General features: G+C 28.6%; 1 protein-coding gene across 1 annotated transcript in view; it reads left to right on the top strand.

Moving 5' to 3' along the window:
- The window catches only part of LOC136076723 (usherin-like), a 765,758-nt gene that overhangs the window by 644,349 nt on the left and 100,714 nt on the right, over nucleotides 1–20,695 (top strand). The window lies entirely within an intron of this gene.

Below are 20,695 nucleotides of genomic sequence, written 5' to 3'. Positions count from 1 at the left end.
CCGTCATTTTCTAAAAATGGCTAATGCCATACCGCGTTTTAACACGAATGACCCAACTGATAAGTCGAATTACCGTCCAATTAGTATTGTACCAGCTCTTTCTACAGTTGAAACTTTTTTTTATTTTATATGAACAAATTTTATATGAACAAATCTTGATATTTATTGAGCCTAGATTTGATTAACTTTTGTGTAGTTTCCGAAGATGTTATAATACTCAGCATGCCCTTTTTTCGTTACATAATAAATGGCATGATTGTATTAATAATGGAGGTGTTGTTGGATTAATATTAGTAGACATCACAAAAGCGTACAACTATATCCCGCATGATTTACTAATTGCTAAATTAGACGCCTGTGGTTTTTTGAAAGAAAGTCTTAGGGTGGAATGCAAGAAGCAAACTTGAGTCAAGTTCGACTTGAACTTTACATTTTAACCAATAGCGGCAGAGTATTTTTTGTGGGGAAAACCCATTTTCTGCCGCTATTGGTTAAAATTTAAAGTTCAAGTAAACTTGACTCAAGTTCGCTTCTTGCATTCCACCCTCAATCTCTTGCTGTCCTATATTTGTAGCTGTAAACAAAGGGTAAAAATAGATTTTTCTGCCTCAAAATGGGTGGATATATATTATCTGGAGTGCCTTAAAAGTCAATCCTTGGACCTATTTTGTTCGATATCTTTATAAATGATTTATTTTTATTTATTAAAGAAACGGAACATTGTAATTTTGCTGATGATAACACAATTTATGCTTGTGATTAGGTTATTTTTCGTTTGTAAAAAGAAGCAACCAATAACATCAATTGGCTTCAGTTAAACTCGGTGGTTGCTAACCCAGATAAGTTTCAATTTCTTTTAGTTGGCTTAAAAAACACAAAAGATTCATTGCTAAAAATAGGAAATGTAAGGGTTTTTGCCTCCGATATGGTAAAACTATTATCCGATATCGGTATAATAATTGATATAGATCTAAAGTTTGGGGAACATATTAAACAATTATACATTAAAGCTAATGGTAAATGTTTTGATCTTTTACGCATAAGAAGTTATTTATCCCGTGATAAATCTATTTTGCTGTTTAATGCTTTTACTTTGTCTAACTTTTCTTGTTGTCCTCTAATACGGATTTTTTGTTTAAAAAAAGATGACAAACTAATTAAAAGAATCATAAAAAGCTCTAAGTATAGTCTATAAAAGATTTGATTAGTCTCTGGATGAATTATTAAATTTTAATGATAGTCCAAGAATCCATCTTTGAATCAAATTCGAGACTTCTAATGATGGAAACTTTTAAGTCTATTAATTGTCTAAATCCAATATTTATGAAAAATCTTTTTACTATAAAAAAGTCAAACGCAGTTATTGCCACACCAATTCTTGATATGTTCAAAAAACATATCAAGAATTGGTGTGGCAATAACTGCGTTTGCAAAATTTGTCATTTTTAAAATTTTGTTATATTTTATTCTGACCTATATCTTTAGGTAAGATTGTATTATTATAAATCTTTTTTTTTTTAATTTGAAACAGTTGTAAATTTTCATGACATTTTTTTTTTCTTTTTTTATGAGACAATTGTAATTTTTTTATGACATTTATATGTGTGTGTGTGTACTGTCTATAAGTGTTGATATAAATTAGTTTTGGTGTTAGCTAAAACTATCTAGTAAAAATCAACTTGAAATAATCCTTTTAAATTAATTAAATTATATATTTAATTAATTTAAAAGGATTTTGAAAATGGCCTTTCTCCAGAGCAGTTGGATATCATGAAACATATGAAAATCCTAAGAATGATTTCAGTATTTGAAAATGAATCCTCTATTTATTTTTTCTTTATAAGTTTGAACAAAACCAGATGGGAAAATTCAGGAACTTGATTATTAAAATGTTTTTTCAAATACAGGTGTAGAAGTTCAATTTCTGCATATAAATTATCATCAGTGTCTTCTGTGTTGTCTTCCACCAGACAATTAAAACAAGTCTTATCTTTATTGAATGTCGTGTCTAATAAAAATACAAATTTGTCATTCAATTCCTGATAGCATTGAGCTTTTTTTTTTTAAATTTGTAGTAAGATGGTTTATAAAAAAACTCTTCACATAGACTTAATTGAGGTTCTTCTGATCAGTTTTCACCTAAAAGCGTTTTCTTAATACATCACTTTTGTAAATAATTTCTGGTAACAGTAATTTCGCATCTTGTACTATTAATTCGAATGAGTTAATTAATCCAAGAAGATAATCACCAAAAGATTAATAAAGTTTAGCACATGTATCTAGAGTAATAGTTGCACTTTGCAATGATTTGGAAACAGCATTCATTCGTTGCAAAATTAGATCCCATATTATTGTTTGTAAAGCAAATTCAAAAGTTTCCATTTTCGATAGTAAATTTCCAGCCGCAGCTTTTGCTTTTGTTTCAAAACTTTTACTCTCATTGATTCTGACCAACCCTTCCATTAATTTATTGTAGTTCTGGTGAATGGTTTCGACCAATTAAGCATGTGCGCTCCACCGAGTATTTGATAGTGATTAAAATAAACTACTTGCCAACTGTTCCAAAACTTCCATAACTTTGTATTATACCTTTATATTTTCCAATCATATTGCTTGAGTTATCATAAGACTGGATTCTGCAGTTGCTGATTTCCAAGTTTAATTTTATGTCTAAAAATTCCACAGGTGTATTTGCTAAATTTTCCCCAGTGTGATTATCAATGTGGATGAAGTTGACAAGTCTTTCAATTGGCTCATTAGAAGTTTGATCAATGTACCTCGAGATCACACATAGTTGATCTTTTTGACTCACATCAGGTGTTGAATCTACTGATAATCGATAATACTTAGATTTTTTAAACATCGCCGTTGTTTGATTGCAAAACTTTTTTTGGCCATCACATGTATTCTTTGAGAGGTAGTTTGTTTTTCCAGAACCGCTGTCACTATAAATTTTTAATGTGTCTGGCCAATAAAGGATTAAAATCTGCAATCAACTCAAGCAGATTAACGAAATTCCGGTATCTTTCAGACCCAAATTTGAAAAAAAGATAGTAGAAAAATAAGAAAGTAAATTTTATTTTACTTTCTAATGAAAATATAAGCACTTTCCAAAAATTAAAATTTAAGTTTTTTGCAATTTGATTATTGGGCCCCATTTTTTTGCGGCACCCTTAGACCATGGCCTATTCAGCCTGTCTGAAAATCCTCTAAAGGCTCTGTGTATATATATATATATATATATATATATATATATATATATATATATATATATATATATATATATATATATATATATATATATATATATATATATATATATATATATATATATATATATATATATATATATGTATGCATCATGTGTACATTATAACCTAATGAATACATAATGTATATATAAATAGTTATAGAAACAACCCTCGACGGAACAATCATCAAATTAAATGAAACAACATATGAACGAGACCAAGTTATCAACATATGTAGTAATCTGAATAATTATATATACAACGCATGATTGAAAAATCGTTAAATTGAATGAAAAACCTGGAATGGAAAACCCACATCACAACGATAACCAATAAAGCTTACTCAAAACTAGGTACAATAAAGTAGACATTCATATTTTGGCCAACTGACATGTTTACTAAACTATATAAAACTTATGATGAACCTGAATTAGAATTTTGGCACCAGTTTGGAATCCACATTTGAAAAAGGCAATAAAAAAACTTGAAAGAGTTCAGCAAAGAGCTACAAAGCTTGTACAAGGTTTAAATCACAACTCATACGGAAACGTTAATTGAGCTTAGGGTTAGAAAGTCTCGAAATCAGAAGAATTAGAGGGGACAACATCCAATATTTCAAAATAAAAACTTATTTACACAAAGTAAACTTGTGTCATCCAATTTCAAAAACTTTTTCTTTAACTCTAAAAGGTCAATCTTTAAATATTAGAGAAGAACCACACAAAGATAATTTAGTGTTCAAAGATAATTTAAAGTGTCTTATTGGTACAATTTACCAAATAATTTAGTAACTCATGATACAAAAATCCAATGATCTTACTATATAGTTAAAACATTCGATTTTTGTATCATGAAAATAGTTAATATCTGGGTCGGAGTTTTTGTGTAATGAAAAAAATTTCATTTCAAAAAAATTAAAGAGTTTAGTTTTAGACAAATCGCTTATTAAAGCAATTATTAGTAATAACAAATAAATTTAATAGGAGTTCTTTTTAAGAACGAACGTATTTACTTTAAAAATTCTCTAGAAAAATTTTTTATCATACTTTATAACTGCATACTTTCCTTCAAGTCGCAATTATTTGACCTCTTCCCACAGCTTTTTTCGGCATTCGATCGCTTCTTAAGCAAAATCCTCATAACGTATATCCCAGTTCCTCGGAAGTTTTTTTTAGCGTTGAGTACTTTTTATAATAATACAATTTTTAGTTATTATTAATTTTAAGTTGTTTTTGAACATTTCCTTTACTGCATTTTTGTACTCAGCCCAATTTTCATTTGGTTTTTCATATATTTTGTTTATTCTTAAATTATTCCTTCGAGAACGGTTCTCCAAATCTAATGTCTTTTTAATCAAATTGCTTTTTTTTTTTTCATAACGCTTCGTGATCTGATTTAATTTTTCCGTGATGCTTATTTCTTGAAAGTTAAGACATTTTTTAATATTGCGTAGGTCGTTTTCTATGCTCAAGACTTTAGATTTGTTAGTGTCTACTTCTTTTTCAACTTTATTTAATTGATTAGTGAGTATTTTTAAATTTGTACTAATTATACCAGTAAACAATTTTTCTTGATCTTCTAACAGGCGTTCTTTCCGTTTCTTTTAAAATACTCTTTTTTTGTTCTTCGAGTTTGTTTGTAATTAATTTCTCGATATTTTTCAATGTAATTTCCATTATTTCTTCTTTTACTTTATTATGATTAAGTTTATTTTTCTTTTATTATATTCAAATCAGAAACAAATCTGTTCAAATATACCAACAACAAAAAAAAGTAGCCAGAAAACAACAACTTTTACGACCAGAAAACAACAACAACCAGAAAACAACAACTTTCAAACAACTTTTAGCAACTAAATATATTGAATTATGAATATATTGATTATGCTCTTAATTTGTTTTTCTTTGGTGATTGCTTTGATAACCACGGATTAAAACCTTAGCTTCTAGGCAAAAGAATTGAAAAAAATACCTTGCATTGAATTCGATGTTTCAAGGGCAAACACGAGCTTCTTCTTGTTGAAATAAAAAAATACCAGGTACGCAAGAACCTGTAACATTGATTTAAAGAAAAGGGAAATAAATAAAAATAGTATTTAATTTTTTCACTTTACTTATCGGTAATAAACTGGGAACAACTTATTAACTACAAAGACGCAAATAAAACTTATAAACATTTTATTTGTGAGTTCAGTAATGCTTATAAAAAAGCATTTCCAAACCAAGAAAAAGGAATTAAGCTCAAATACTTACAAAGTCTATGGATTTCACAAGGCCTCGTCAAATCTTCCAAAAAAAAGAAAAAAAAACTCTACGAAAAATATTTAAAAAATTTTAATTATACGAGTTTTTATATTTATATATACTTAAATATATATTTATATGCCACAAATATCTTATTGTGTTTATCTTATAATTAATTGATATTGATTGTAAAGTATAATTGAAATTAACGGTGTAATATGATAAGACCATAGTCTTCCGCTTGCTCAAAGTCAATTTGTTGAGTTAACAATTTTGTAAAAAATTTTAAATTGACGAAAAAGATTATATATCTATCTATCTAACTATCTATCTATCTATCTATCTATTGATCTCAACATAATTGGAGTTGCCACACCGTGCAAGCAAGTTGAAACAAATGGTCTAGCTATTCTCCACAATTTTTATCTCGATTAAGGGTGTACCGATAAAGCAAGAAAAGATACCGCCAATACAATTTATGGACTCTGCATTAAGGGGCGGAATCAAATGCACTTTTTGACAAAAATGAAGCCAGAGCAAACAAAGGTTACTTAAAATAAATTAAGATCAGGCTATATTGTCGTTAAACAAGATGTAAGAGATTTAACTGAATGATACTTGTCCGTTGGTCTTCTTGTTCTAGAAGGAATGAAAAGACGTCTGTACATGTCTGTTATGGTTCTTGGGGGTAATGCCATAAAAGTCAGAACTGACGCAGTTTACGTTCCTGCTGAGCATAAAAAAAAGGCAAACTCGGCTGTTAAATCTGTATGATTGAAGTTTGCTGAAGGGCTTTTTGGTGGGATGTAGTAGACGCATTAAAAGTGACAGAAAAAGCTTTATTAGTATTGAAATCAATAACATTTGATGAAACTTCACTTGCATTTCAACCCCATCCAATCGCAGTATGCTAAACAATTAATCTTTCAAACAAAGAGGCTACTGAAAAATAAAATTTTGACAAGGTAGACGCTCTAATGCTAGCGCGATGTGTTGAATCAAATAATAATCTTATTGATTTATTATCTGAATTTAATTCAAACTGTATGATTCAAGGCTCCTTAGCTATCGAAGCTGCTGTACCAGGAGCTGATAAAACATACCTAGTTAAAAAATAGCTTGATCGCGCTAAGCAAAAAAATACCGTTGTTATTGTTTGCACGTGGAACGCGTTCGTTAGTCAAATTTAAGAGAAGAAGTTTTCCGAGCTATTACTTTTCATGAGCTTTGCGGGCGTTTTGCAGTTAAAGCCGAAAAAGCTAGAAACTATAAAAAAGCTTATAACCTTGAAAATATAATTCATATACATTTCGAAGAAGCTTATTTATCCACCAAATAAGATAAATAAGCTTCTTATTTATCCAATTTGAAAATTCTAATAAGGTGAGCCTCACGGTGGCTGGAGACCTAGGCCTGCTACAACCAGTCTCACAAAATTTATCTGTTAATAGTGATACTTGGTCGAGCAAGTGTGTACGAGTGTATTTTAACTCTCTTAGAAGTAAATAGCGGCTATGTTTATGCACGCAGCCTAACTAAAGCAACCTCGGCACAAACTCTGAGGCCCTAACTATCATTTTAAAACAAAAAAAGAAAATTCTCGCAGCGGAATATTTGCACCAATACTAGCTATTAAAAGCAATATTGGACCTGAATTTGCCGAAGATTTTGCGTCACTTTTGAAATCACTTAATATTAAACACGAAAAAGGCCAACCTACGCCCGATTTGGGCGATTAGATTGATTCCACGGTTTCCGTCGCCTTCAGATCGGAGAACTTGTAATGCGTAATAGTCAAGTTTGGATAGATGCTCTTCAAGACCTCTTTAATAATCACAACTCAAGTCATTCTTGTGCTTTAAATGCAGATAGGCGTTATACTTTACCTTCTGCTTACGGACCATTCAAAGAAAAGTTATCAGTTAGCCGACTAAAGTCGTGCAGCATCACTAAAAAAGTAAGTTGGCACTCTTAACATAAAGCCTCAAGATAAGGTACAACTACTCACATCTATTTTGAAAAAAGCTCCTAAATTTGTCATAGGGCAAGACAGACGCCAGAAGTATACTCAATAATATCACGAGTAGGAGTTAACACTTTTCGCACCTATACACCTGCTGGAGAAAATTCTATTTGGGCAATACACTCGCTCCAAGATGTTAAAAAAAGCTTTATTTAATCTAAACAAGTGGGAGAAAAAATTTCAACATCTCTTGTACGCGGTCAGCGTCAAGAAGAGCGAAATATATCTGCCGTTGAACAAGCTGTCGTTCTTGCAGCTCTTTGTACTTTTAAACGAGTTGTTAAATTAACTCCAAAAACCGCTACCCTACAAGAAGCAAAAGCACGAAGAAAAAGTAAAAAAATAAGCGTGGCATAAAAGTTTTCTGCATTTGCTTTTGTTGCAATAGGTAAAAACATCTGTAAAAAATCCAGGCGTGAAACATTTTTTGTACCTGTAAAAAATACATGCGTAAAAAGGTCTTTGTGCCTCTAATAGATTGAAACGTAAAATGAAAATATGGCGTGAGTAAACTTTTTAAAACGTCCTCCTTGCCCTTAGGGAAGGATGGTTTGTGGCATCTGGACTTAGAGAGGGACGGTCTCTTTTTGTAAAAAAACTTAGACGTAAAATAAAAACTTTTTTGCATCTGTAAAAAATGCAGATGTAAAACATTTTTTGTACCTGTAAAAAAATGATACTTATAGAAGCTCGTATTCATTTTTTTATGGAGGGTGGGTGGCCCCTTCTTTCTAAAAAGTTTTTCTCCACTGTAAAAAAAAACTCTACGTAAAATGTTTTGATAAGTGAAAAAAAATAGCTTAAAAATAAAAAATACAAAAAAAGACATTTTTTAAAATTGTTGCCTTAAAACCTAGAGGAGGACGGTCTCTTGACGACGAGACATACTAATGTTTTATATCATACTTACATACATACATATTATATGTATGTTTTTTTTTATAGTCATCGTCAAGTATGCTATTACATACACGGCTCACCAGTTTTGTTCTCTTTCTTTTTTGTTTTATTTATATTCTTTGTAATTTCTAACAAAATAAATATTTAGTAAAATTGTTCAGAAAACAGATAAAAGAGCTGCATGAGCCGATTAATAAAACCAGTAACGGATAATGAAGTCCCATCTATATCTGATTATATTTTATTTCAAACCGGAATTAAATGTATTTCAATCATCTGTTCTTCACCGCTAAATTTCTTACTTAATAAAATCTTATTAGATACATTCTAAATGTAAAACGGTTTTAAACAATTTCTTATTATTAATAGCGAAAACTAAAGTCTAAAACTAAAATAATGTATAAAATATCATTTCTAAAAATAATTCGTTTTGAATTGCCGACTGAGGTAGTACCTTAGTAACTCAACTCATTTACTTTATGATTTATTTTATGATTGAATTATAAAAATCTTTTTCGGAAAAACTTTTTTGATGTTTTAATATTACACGATTATCAAAACAAAGGGTTGAGGTAAATAAACAAAGGGTTGAGGTAAAGGCAGAGGAGGTTGTTTAATCTTAATTCTTATATCGAAAGTTAACGTAAAAAATTTCATTTTAATATAAAAACAAAATGGTGAAAACGGCATGAAGGATGGTGTGTGTGTCTGGGTATGTGTCACCTCCCCTTCCTTTCCCTCCCCTCCATTTCCCTCCCCGCCTCATCCAATAAATTTTTATACTATCAGTCGGCAATTTTGTATCTTTAGATACCTTCAGTCGGCAAATTAGAACCTTTTTTAGATTCAGTCAACAAAATGGGATTTGCAATATTTATCTCAAGTTGGTAAATTAGGGAATTAAAGTCCCGTTAAATTTTTCAATTAAACCATATTTTAAACCAAAATTTTCAATTTAAAAAAATTGAAAATTTTGGTTTAAAATAGTTAATGTGTCCACTCTACCCTTGGAGGTTTTAAAATTTTTTAAATTTTATAATTTTTTTTTTATCTTTTAAAAGTTAAGTATAATGGGCTGTCGGCTATACATTATATTTTTTTTGGATTTGTAAAAATGTAAACAGTGTTTATTATAAATATAATGATTAAAAATAGTTTTTAAAAAAAATTTAGTGGTAAATATTTGTCCTATCAAGCTATTACATGAAACTTTTAACAAAAAACGATAAATTTAATTAACAATTTAACAATAAATCATAATAAAAAAAATGATTTTTAAACAAGAGCGTAGGTGCATCATCAGAGCCGAGGTGTATAATCAGATCTGACGATGCGCCTACGCTCTGATGATGTACCTAACTTTTTGAAGACATCTGCACCCACCTTTTTAAAAACGTCTGCAGATGTCTTTAAAAAAGATGTAGGTTATAGTATTAAAAATGTTATTTTTAAAATGTTTTAATAAAAAATGACAGTCTAATGAAAATTCTTGAAGTGTATTTAAAAGGAATTTACATTGCGCTGAATAATATTAGTGTGTGTGCGTGTTTGTGTGTTATTATGTGTGGTTTAATTTACTTAAATAAATAAAAATACTTGTTTAGATACAATAATTTTACACAAAGTGTGATAAAATATGCGACACTTAAACCACTTTGTTCCAATTAACAGTAATCCGATTTTTCTTTGCTTCTCTGGAACGAGTTAATTAAACAAAAAGTGAATAGAACATTTATTTCTAAAGAAATCTTGATATTTGATTGTTCATTTGATTTGAATTTAAAAACCATGCTAACAGTGTGATAGACACCTTTTTACATTTAACTTTAAATCTATATGCAAACTGTAATTTTTTACATTTTATACTTTTTCCATTTAACTTTAAATTTATACTCAAATTGTAAACTTATACGCAGTAATTAGCGGCTCTCATCTAATAAAAACGCTAATCTATATTTTGTGCTGTTATAATATCATCAATACACATGAAAGAAATGTGGCACGAAAATTTTAGGGTTGAAATATAGATATAACAATAAATGTTTTTTTTTTTTTTTTTTTAAATTAGAGTTTAGCTATAGTTCAATCTATAGTTCAATAAATATCACAAGTTCAACACCATAAAATTCATGACCATAAAATTTATTGCATTTAAAAGGGTAAAATATCTTAAAAAAGTGGATTCTTAGTAAATCAATTGTGCAGATTGCAAATTATTTATTACAACTTTTATAACATGCCTAGAGTTTAGTCTATGCTTTAACAAACAGAGTCACAAATTCAACACCATAAAATTTTATTGTTTTTTTGTAGGGTTATATCTCCAGAACAAAAAGTTTTTCAGTGTTGTTAAGTTTTCTAAAGGTGCTACGTACTAATAAAATGTGGAACTAATATAATATGGATAAATAATAAGTTTTTTAAAAATTGCCAATGCTGAGTTATTATGAAACCAATGTGGTGACAAAAGTAAAATACCCTAAAATAACATGTATTTGAACCCCTAAAAAATAATGTGGGAAAATTTTTTTTATTACTTTAATGGCATCATTGGAAAGAGCTCATTTCACACTTTTAGAAACAATGAAAACCATTATGGAGAGACTTTTCCTATGAACTAAACCATCTAGTTTTTTTGAGCTAAGTTACAAAGTCTAAGATATTTTAAAAGCGATATTGGGGTCCGTAAAATAACTTGGCGTGTAGCGCTAATTTAAGTAAGTATATTTTTATTCTACGGACAAATCTCCCTAATTAAATTAAAAGGTTTAATTTACATTTATCACTAACATTGAATAGAATTATTAGAAGACGAAAATTAGAATTAAAAATAAAAAAAAGCTTTTTTAAATCTACATCCCTTGTTTGTTTGTTTGTATTTCATTTATTTAGCTGTTTAACAAAAATAGTAAACATACATATATATAAGAGAAAAAAAAAAATGTCCGTAAAACGAAGAAGATAGTAAAATCTTGTCAACATGCACCGTTTTTGTATATTTCTAGTTACAATGATCTTTATAAAATAAAGAATTAAACTTCTTTATTTCTTTATCTCAAACTTTAAAAATTTCTTTTTCGATTTGAAACTTGAATGAACTTAATGACATTGGCATACATTTAAATCCTTTTTGATTGATATTCCATACATTTGGACCTCGATATGCAATGCTGTATTCAGTATATTTATTAATGTTTTGAGGCAGTTTATATGTGTTACTTTTATTTGTTCAAAGATAATAGTTTTCTATTTATTTCAAACTTGTTGTTAAGGTTTTCAGTAGTGAGATTATTTTTGAATCGATACATAAAAATTAAATGCTGATAGATATTTATTTCAAAAATAACCATCATTTTCATATCATTCATTATAGGTTTAGCGTGTTCACGCTTATTTTTAAGTAATTTTTGAGTAAATGATTCCGCACGCATTTTTACTTAATTTTTGAGTAAATGATACTGCACGCATGTTTTTGTAAGCTATAAATTTTTTTAAGTTTTGATGATTTTCTATTTGCCCATGATGTATATAGCTGATGAAGCAATAAATTAATCCAAAATATATTAGTTTGAGACTTTGTTTATTGATATACGAACGAACTCGATACATCATACCAACTTTATTGTGATCTTAGATTGAATATATCGTATTTGAGAAAGCCAAGATAAATTATTATTAACAAAAATTCCTAAGAATCTTATACTCGTTCTTATGCTCGTTTTTTAACTAATTTATTATTTAAGATATGGTCAGGCAACTTATAAGGAAGGTTTTCTTCTTGTGTTTTTTTTAAGGAATAATATGTAGTTATTTTTAAGTTAAGCGAGAGTTTGTTCGCCCAAAACTAATTATTTCATTCGTTCAGTGAAAGAACGACGGAGATAAGGAAAAATTTTTTAATTTTTAAGTTAAAATAACGTTAATCAACGTTGATCAACGTTATTTCAACGTTGGATTGACGTCGTGTGCCAACTGGGAAAGAGTTGCGAAAGAAAGAGAAATTCGCAAAGGTTATTTATAATAAACTATAACTAACTATAACTAAAATGGCTTCAAGTGAACTAAATTTTGAAACAACTTTTCTAACTTTTTTCCAAACAAATAATTTTGTGATTGACGAAAATTCTGACCCAGATCTAAATTATCTTAATGAGGCTCATTCTTTGCAGAGTAACTGTTCTTATTTTTTTTAACAATGAAATAAAATGATTTGTTGAGCGCAACCAGTTAAATGTGTTGCATAGTATAGGAAGTATGAACAAAAATTTTGAAGCTTTTTCAAATAATATGGAGGATATTCTCGATATTTTTAACGTAGTATGCATTACTGAAACTTGATGCAATTCTAATGAAGCCAATTCTAACTCAAATTTTCTTTTACCAGGTATCGCTGTTATTTCACTAGAGAGTAAAACCAATAAAAAGCGGTGGAGGTATTTTTATTTATATAAAAGAAAACCTGCAGTTTATTAATAGGCTTGACTTAACTGTTTCTGATGACGATAAAGAGGTTTTAACAATCGAAATGTTAACCAAAAAATAAATATATATACTTTTAAGTTGCTGTTATCGCCCTATAGAAAAGAAATTAAACTATTTAATTGGTGATTTTAATTTGGATTGTTTTCAGTATCACGTCAAATACAAAATTAAAGAGTTTTACAATGACTTGTTTAAAAACGGAGAGCTTCTGCTAATAACAAAACCGACAAGAATTACTGTATCAACGACTTCATCAATTGACAATGTAATAAAGGAACAATATTTTTAATCAATTTCTTAAAAAAAGGAATCGTTAAGTCGTGTGAATAAAAAAAAAGCAATTGCTTTTACTCATTAATTGGTCAGTTTTACGTGAATAAAAACTTCAGTAGTTTTGCACAAATTTTCATTCACTGAAGGTAAAGCAATTTACTCAGTAAATGCTCAGCTTTACGTGAATAAAAACTTAATGAAAGTTCGTTAAATTTTTATTCACGTAAATCTGACCAATTACTGAGTAAAAGCAATTTCTTTTTTTTATTTATTGGCAACATACAGATCATTCTCAGGACGCAAACTGAGCTTATAGCAATTTTCTAAAAACATTCTACGATATTTATGACGCAAATTTTCCTAAAATTGAAATAAACCAAAAATTAAAAAAAATAACATCCCCATGGATAACCAATGGACTAAGATAATCTTTCAAAATTAAACACAAATTTATATTTTAAGTACTTGAAATCCAAATCAGTTGAAAATAAAACCATTTACAAAAATTATGCAAGAGAATTCGACAGACAAAGAAAAAATATTTTAAAAAATATCTTGACTTACTTGAAAAAAATAAAAACAATTCAAAATGCACTTGGCAAGTTTTAAGAGAAATTGCTGGTAAAGCTAAAACTAAATCAGATGCTTTGCCTAACGGTATTAAAGTTAATAATAAAATTTTATATGCTTCAAGCGATAAGTTGAATTAAATAAGCATTTTATTTTAGCGAGGCCTAACTTGGCATAAAATATTCCATATACTAGTAATTCTTTTGAATTTTACCTCAAAAAACAACAATTCTTAATTGCGTTGAAACACCCTTTAAGAAATTTAAAGCTTTAAAACGATTAAACCAAATAAAGCAAAAGTATTCGAAGGTATCAACGGAAACGTTGTTATAAATTCTTACAATTTTATTTAAAATATTCTATTTAAAGTCTTTTCGTCTTGCGCTAGCCAATGAGTTCTCTCTGACCAACGTAAAACTGCCAAAGTAACCCAATATTCAAAGTAGGGGATGTAATACTTCAGTTTACACGTAGTATTAACGAGTATACATGCAATACTTCTGTTTACACGTAGTATTAACAAGTTGTTTAAAAAATCTGAATATACAATAGAAATCTTTATTGATTTATCAAAAGCTTTTGATACTATTGACCGTCAAATTCTTATTAAAAAGCTCGAATTATATGGAATCACAGAAGTCGTTTTAAAATGGGTAATGAGTTATTTAAATAATTGTGCTCAACATGTAAACATTGACAATATATCATCAAAAACGTTACTAAACATTACTTCTGGCGTGCCACAAAGTTCTATACTCAGGCCTTTTTTTTTCTTTTATATCTCAATGATCTCCATAAAGCATCCAGCCTGAGGACAATACTGTTTGCCGACGACACAAATTTATTTTTAGCGCACAACAATATTACTATATTATGTGAAATTATGAAATTAAAACTTAAAAAAATTTTCGACTGGTTCAAAGTAAATAATCTTTCAGTAAATATTGAAAAAACTAACTGGACTCTATTTCAGTCACTTTCGAAAACAAAAATCTAATACCAGACGAAACGCCATCTTTATTCATTGATAATATTCAAGTAAAAAGAGTAAAAGCTACACAGTTTATTATATAAATATAATAAGATATATAAGTTTCTAAATATTATATAAATATAGATTAAATATTATTATATAAATATAGATTAGTATATTTATATATTGATGAAAATATTTCATGGAGACAGCACATTAAAAATTTAAGCAACAAAATTTCAAAAAGTATTGGAATATTATACAAATCAAAAAGCTATTTAACATACGCACTTTAATGCAACTGTATTATTTACTTATTCACTGCCATATTAACTATGCAAATATTGCGTGGGGCAGTACTAACAAAAGTAAACTAGCGCCTCTTCATTGTCATAAGAAACATATAACTCGTTTAGTTAATTCTTGTGATCGACAAACTCATTCAAAGCCTCTCTTAAAAAAAAATGAATATTTAAAACATTTATCAACTTAACTATTCTTTTATTATCGCAAAACACTTACTTTTGTTATTTACTACGTCAAATATTTAACATGTAAAAATTCAACAACGTCTTATTACAGCGGTACTCAACGACAAGACCATACGGTCTTCTACGAGTTTCCGCTTTCTTTTTAAATATATATATATTAAATATCTTCACTTGTAATTGTTAATATTATTTAATTTTAGCTTGTAAATTTTATGAAATATTAACGCAATGTCTTAAAATGTAACAAAGAGCAAAAAAAAAAAAGAAAAAAAGAACCTTGGGGAACTCCACATAAAACATTTAATACTCCAGACACAATCTGGAGTATACATATTGCTTTCTATTGGTAAGATAACTTTTAATCCAATCGTAAGTTTTATTAATTACACCGTAGTGCTTTAGTATACCTAAAAGGCTGCAGTGATCAACTGTATCAAATGCTTTTGATAAGTCAATAAAAACTTCTAAGGTAAATTTAGTTTGTTTAAAACCATTAGTTGTTTGATCAACTAATTTAATGATTGCAATTCAGTTGAGAGATTTTCTCGAAATTCAAACTGGTTTGGGTAAAACAATTTGTTTTTAGTGAAATGAATATAGATTTTATTATAAATTACGCATTCGAAAAGTTTTGAAAAAACAGAAAGTATTGATATAGGTCTATAGTTGGTTATGCTCGAATGTTTATTACATTTAAAAAAAAAATCTCAGAAGTTATTGAGAGCTTCAGTATATGGATCAGAGGTCTGCTTAGGCTAATTTTGTTGAAGATAAATATATCACTAGATATTTTAACAAACCCTGATGCTTTCTTTTTTCTTTTATTTTAAAGAGGAAAAAGTTTCTTCAAGTTCTTTATATTTAAGTTCATGATTGTACATATCGTACATATTGTACATATTGATAGCTTTATTTGTGGGTTTTATGTAGTTTATAAATGAATCAGATGTTGAAATTATTTTATTAGAAAGGTTTGGACCAGTATTTATAAAATATTTGTTAAATTCTTGCGAAATTTGTTTTTTGCAGAATATGTCAGTGTTATTAATAAAAATTCTTTTTTGTAAAAAAGTTGAATTTATTTTTTTTCTTCCCATTATGTCATTAATGACGGACCACGTTTTCTTATCCTTACATGTCTGTTGAACAAACTTAAGTAATTATTGTATTGGATCATTTTGCAGAAGTTTATTTCATAAAAGTACTTATTCATGAAAAAAGGGTTTCACTGACTTTTGCTCAGAACTTTTGATTGAGGAACAGAGTTTAATTGACGGACGAACATATGATTTAATCAAAAATGTTACTTTTATTTGTTTCCACCACTAATCACTTCTCTTTGTTAAACACAAGCTACACGGATTTGCAGCGCTATTGTTTAAATCCTTTTGGCAAGGCTAATGGCTCAGTTAAAGGGTTGAGATGTATTTACCTAGAGAGTAAGATTCTCTTTCAAAATTAACAAATAAATTCATTTGTCCAGGTCAAAAATTGTGTCCTTAAGCAGCAAAGCTTATTCAACAACTAACGCAAAAGAAAAAATTGAAAATGTTGATGATATATTATGTTTAAGTGATACTATTAATATTAGCTTTTCTGAAATTGGAATTTTAACTTTAAGAACAAAACTAGAATAAAAAGAAAAAATTGACAATGGCGATAGCATAGATGATATATTATGTTTAAGTGACACTATCAATACAAGCTTTTCTGAAATTGGAATTTCACCTTTAAGAACAAAACGTGTTAGAGAGATAATGCTAGTTATTTAAAAGGAAAAAATTGAAAAGTGCAAATAACAGGTGCTGAAAAAATAACTGTTGTTTATGGTTTGTAACCAAATAACAATGTCCAACCACTAATCAGTGCCCGTGTGGAGTGTGAGAATTGCATTGGCTGGTCAGTTTTTCCAGTGTTACACACTCACTCAACCTTCAGTATTTTTATGACACAAACTAAATTTCTAATTTTTTAAAACAGTGTTGTGATTTATAAATACTACACATATAGAGAACTAAATAAGAAAAGACTAGATGTTTAGTAGTAACACTAATACTTTATTCAAAGTTTATGTTTGTTGGTCTACTGTGAAAACAATAAAAGATTTATGTAAGTGCATAGTCTACATTATATTATTTAAATGTTTATACCAGCGGTCGCCAACCTGCGGCTCTCAAGCCTAATTTGATGATAAAATTTCGACTGTAAAATGTGGCTCTCCAGCTCCATGCAAAAATACTAATATATTATTGAAAACAAGATGTTAGTAGCTCTTTAGAAACCAGAAAATATTTATAAATTGTAAAACTTTAGCTTTTCCATCTTAAACGATTGCGAACCATTGGTTTATACAAACTATCAAATGCATTATTTTGTTATACTTGAGTCTACTAGAAATAGTTTGCTTTCAATGTGATATTGGATTAGGTCTAAAGCAAAAGTAAGAAGGGTTAACACATTGACGGATTGTGACTCTGCACTGTACATAAATTATGTTAAACATTTAATATTATCTAGAACTAGGACTGACGGATACACGGGTACCCGCCCGTTGCTTACTACCTTATTATTATTGTAAGTATTATCAAATCCTACCCGTTGTCTCAAATTACCCAAATGCTACCATTATCCATGCACAAACTATATATAAATTTCACGATTTACAGATGATTAATTAAATTTCACGATTTACAGATGATTAATTAAATTATTTTATAAAAATTTGCAATTATTAATCGTAGTATAACAACTTAAAAATATAAACTTGTTATGAGAAATTTGAAGATCTTATCAAAATTTAAATAGTTATAATTTCTTTATCATAGTAAGAATTTCGGAAAACATCAAGGTACATCATCCTCAATCAAAGTTTTAATGTTTTTCTCTTTGTACTATTTAAATTGACTTGCAATTCTTCGATAGGTTGCGTGAGTTTAATTTTTTAACCTCCTATCATGCACAAGAAGAAGTGTAAACCAAGAGTGTTGCATGTAGCAAATTCTTCTATACACTTTTTATTCAGAGTCATTGTAATTTTAAATGATTATATATATTTAAAAATATATGTTCATTAGTTAAAAAATAAAATATATTTTTTTCTTCTCAATATTTTACTTTTAATCACTTTTTCTTAAAATTGTAAACTACTACTATTACTACTATTTAAAATGTTTTTTTTTTGTTTTTTTAAATCAGCTTTTTTAAGAATAGATATAATTTATATACTTTTAAGAATAGATATAATTTATATACTAATTTATATATGTTTTGTTGATCAAAACAATTTTATTAGTTATTTTTTATTCGGAAATTTTTCTATAAGTAATTAAAAAAAAATTATGTAGAAAATACTTTGAACACATTATTTAGTAGTAAGTATACTTTGAACACATTATTCGGTAGCAAGTGTAGTTTGAACACATTATTTGGTAGCAAGTATTGTTTGAACACATTATTTGGTAGTAAGTATAGATTGAACACATTATTTGTTAGCAAGTATAGTTTGTATTGTTTAAGTACTTTAAGTTTCAGATCTTTTACTTTAAATCACTTATTTTAAAATAATTTGGTATTTTAAAATAAAAATCAATGAATGTTAAAGAATGTCTATTTAATTCTTCAGTTTAGTTTATTTTTATATTATAGTTTAAACAGTTGTATATTGAGTTTTGTTAAGGCAAGTTTCCACTCATCAGTTTTTCTACGGGAACGGGAAAGGAAAGGTAAAAATAATCACGTGAGGATGCATAATAAAGATTTATTTGTCCGAAGGAAAACTGCGCATTCTCACGTGATTATTTTTCCGTTTCCTTTTCTGTTCCCTTAGAAAAGCGGATGATTGTAAACTCATCTTTATAATGTATAAAACATTCAATTATAAAAATTGCTTTATTTAATATATACGACGCTAAAGAACATTGATGAAGCAAAGATTTTTGCCATCGGGGCAAAAATGAAAAAGCGCCTTTTACAGTAAAATTTTAAAAACTTTTTATGTTAAAATTGGCTTTTCTATTTTTTGCTCCTCAAATTTTTTTGGACCCCTTGAAGCCTTCGCAATGTTTAAGAAAACTTGTTTCACATATTGCTTTTTAATACATCGATATATGCATATAGATCATATACAAAATGTTTTATTTACTGGAATGATAATTAATTCTAATAAATATAAAATATTATTTAGTAGTCAAATAAAAAATAAACTACCATCACAAATCTGTATCTCAAAAAAGGAAAAAGAAACTCTACTTCAAAGTTATGAATTTTCAGTGTCTTCAAAAGAGAAAGATTTAAAAAATCAATATCATAATGTAGAAACTAATTTCAGCAATAACAACAACCTTGTTGAACAAATTGTAGACTTGTGGACTCACGCTTAAACGCTTTATTTGGGGTATTGTTTTCAAAGGAAATGGAAAAAATTACACGACAAAATTCCAGAGCATCAAAACAGCAGCAACCATAAATATTGTTATATTAAATGGCGCCAATCGGAAAACAGTATTGACTCTGACATAAAAATTAAGCATCACACTGGAAACAGGTTCTTCTCCAATTTTAGACGTTACACTGTTTCTAGCCAAACAAGGTTTGGGATTAGGAGAAAGGTTAGGGTTAGGGGTTAGGGTTAGGGTTAGTCAAACTAGCCAAACGAGGTTTGGGATTAGGAGATTTAGTTGGTGTTGTAGCAAATGGAAGTTTTTTGGGCATTTTGGAATTGATGAGCCATTATGATTCTTGGAAGAACATCTGAGCAAAGTTATGAAGTTGCAGAAGTTAAAGAGAAGACGACAAGTAAATTACCTTTGACCGGAAGTTCAAAATGACTTTATAGAGTGTTGTGCCAAAAAAGTATTAGACATTTTTCTAAGTGAACGAGAAGCAGCAAGATAATATTCAATACTTGTTGATGCAACCCCTAATTCAGCACATATGGAACAAAATGTATTTATATTGCGTTATGTTTAGTTAAATGAAGAAAATAATCTCTACGATGTTTAAGAGCAATTTCAAGAGTTTGTTGGCTTTAATCAAAAAACGGGAAAAGCCATTGCTGAATTAATTTGCAGTGTTATTAAAAATCACAATATACCAATGATAGAGTGTCTCGATGAAGGTTATAAAAATTGCAGCAACATTAGCAACAAGTATAAGGGAGCTCAAGCAGATATAATTAAAAAGAAACCATTGTCAGTTTAATCTCCATGTGCTTGTCATAGCTTAAATCTATGTGATGTCTATACCACAGAGTGCTGTGTAGAGGTTATAAACTTCTTCGGTGTTGCGCAAAAGACTTATAACTTATTCAGCTCCAGCCCGTAAAGATGGCAAATTTTATAAGATAATATTGGATGCTCTTTGCATAACATGTGTTAAACCTTGTGCAGAACATAATCCTGATTTATAGAGTGCTACCCAAGACTTAAAGAAGCTAAATGTGACTGCCGAAACTCAATTAAATATTAAAGGCATTGAAAAATACTTGGGTT

The sequence above is a fragment of the Hydra vulgaris genome, chromosome 02, assembly GCF_038396675.1.
Source record: "Hydra vulgaris chromosome 02, alternate assembly HydraT2T_AEP".
In the NCBI taxonomy this organism is placed as follows: Eukaryota; Metazoa; Cnidaria; class Hydrozoa; order Anthoathecata; family Hydridae; genus Hydra; species Hydra vulgaris.
The sequence above is the reverse complement of the archived record's forward strand: the minus strand, read 5'-3'. Positions and strand labels throughout refer to the sequence as shown.